Genomic DNA, 2,229 nt, shown 5'->3' with positions numbered 1-2,229 from the left:
ATATTGCTATTTGCCCTTTCTCTATAATAGAAGTGTCAGAAATGAAAGAAAATTCTCCCTCCTGTCAGAATCTGGGACACACCTTGGGACCCAGCGTCAAGTCGCCACCCACCCATGTGCAACTCGAAATCACATGAGACCCATACCCAGCCGGCCCCACCCCCATCAAGCCCCACAGGGCAGGGGTTGCAGCCTCAGGTCCCCCGTCAAGCCCTGGCAGGCAGGGGGTGCAGCCTCAGGTCCCCTGGCCTGGTGCCAGGCGGAGGGCGCGGCCTCAGGTCCCCGGCCCCAGCGCAAGAGTGCTTGGGCGCCAGGGTGTGACTACCATTTGCATATTAGCTCTTTATTATATAGGATGAGGACACTGACACAGCCTACTGAGTGACAACAGACTAAAGGCCTGGGCAAAGCAGCCAGCTCTTCCCGAGGAGACACTGCGCCCAGGTGAGGCCCACCCAGCCTGAAGCATTCGGGGCTGGGTGGCAGCCCTACCCCAGACAGCAGACCAAGGGCACCCTTAGATGCCAGGCAGCCAGACCTCCCCATGCCCACCATGGCTGCTGCCCAGCCCAGAGCACATTTCCTCCCTGGTCTCTTGGGCTCCAGCTCTCTTTCACAGGTTTCCAAAGCTGATGGAAAATAAAACCAGTTACTTCCCTCCTCCCAGGTAAACTTGAAAGGAATCTCTGCTACTTAGAGAACAAAGCCCCAACTCCTGAGCCACAAACCCCCGGGCCAGGCCGCCTGTGCCCCGGGGAGGCAGCCAGCCAGCGCATGCCTGGACCAGCAGCATGAGCAGTGGCTACAGCAGCCTGAAGGAGGACAGCACTATGAATACTTCTCATACCATATTAGTCATTTAGTATGTGACTGGTATGAATAACTAACGCCTGAAGGAGGAGGAGGAGGAGGAGGAGGAGTTGGAGGAGGAGGAGGAGGACCACCTTCTTCAAGAGAGCGCCCCAGGGCAAGCCCCTCTCTGTTTACTAGACACTTTGAGTGATGTCTTGGTCTTCTTGGGCTGCTGTTAACAAATACCACGGATTAGGATGTGGAGAAAGAGAAGGAAACCCACAATTACCTCAGCCAAGAGGAAACCCAAGAGAAAATTCATAAACACAAGTTAGCAGTCACAGACAAGTTGAAGATGACCTTGAATCCGAACGGGACTTACACTGGCTTCACCGAGGTGCAGGTGGAACTCTGCACGCCCCTGCAGGCGCCTCTGAGGCTGGAAGGCCCGCCCCCAGCAGCAGCGGCTGCATGAACACTCTTCACATCAGCAGCACCGACCGTGGGGGAAGTGATTGAGGCCCTGCTCAAAAAGTTCCTCGTGACCGTGAGCTCTGTCAAGTTTGCACTTTATAAGCGCTGTTACCGGGAAGATCAAGTCTGTGCCCGCAAGCTCTCAGACCCGGAGCATCCACTCTGCCTGCGTTTGGCAGCAGGGCCCAGAACAGGCACACTTAGTTTTGTTCTCCGTGAACATGAAATTGGAGAGTGGGAAGCCTCCAGCCTTCCAGAAAGGCAGAATTTCTTGGGTGTCTTGGACAAGGAAGAGGATGCGCAGCTGTGTAACCTGAAGAGGCGCTACAGGCCTACAGACAGAAGCTGGAGGCGGCCCTGAGCGAGGTGTGGAAACCCGGTTCAAGGCCGGCTCCCCGTGGCTCAGGGCGCGCAGGGACTGAGGACAAACCAGCAGCCAGTCTCTTCTCGGAGGGCTGTTTCCTGGCCCCGCGATGCGAGAGTCTTCCCCCTTTTATCTCTAGAGTTAGTTCTCCAAACTCGAGCAGCAGCCCCTGCGCCTGGCATCCTCTGTCCCGGATCCTACCAGCTTGTCTGTTAAAGCTGCGTGTCCCTCCCGCCAGCTGTGGAGCTGGGCCACGCTAGTGCTTGGAAGCAAGGACTCTGGGTTTTGTTTTCTCATTTTCTTTGCTGTTTTAATTATTCGACGATGATGTTGAGCTTAAGGATGTGCAAATGATTTTTTTAAAGCTTAACAAGGAATCTAACTTGTCCTATGTTGAAACTACCTGTCTTTTATTTTATTTTCTTTTTCAATATCAGAGGGAACAGCCATGTGAATGAAAGGCACAGGAAGCCGGGAACTCTGAGGAATTTGGAGGGACTTTGGAGGAGCTTGACATTTCAGGAAAGTAAAGAGCAAGTTTGGAAGAAGGCGTGAGTGGAGTTGGAGGAGCTCTGAGTGAGGGTGGTTTGGGTGATGAG

At 54.3% G+C, this 2,229-nt stretch overlaps 1 pseudogene; it reads left to right on the top strand.

The window, feature by feature from the left end:
• The first annotated feature begins 929 nt into the window (after window positions 1–929).
• Window positions 930–1,741, top strand: LOC102254969 (annotated as a pseudogene).
• The last annotated feature ends 488 nt before the right edge of the window (window positions 1,742–2,229 follow it).

This window comes from Myotis brandtii, unplaced genomic scaffold (assembly GCF_000412655.1).
Source record: "Myotis brandtii unplaced genomic scaffold, ASM41265v1 scaffold8543, whole genome shotgun sequence".
Taxonomy (NCBI): domain Eukaryota; kingdom Metazoa; phylum Chordata; class Mammalia; order Chiroptera; family Vespertilionidae; genus Myotis; species Myotis brandtii.
Note: the sequence above shows the minus strand (reverse complement) of the source record. Positions and strands in the feature narration are given on the sequence as shown.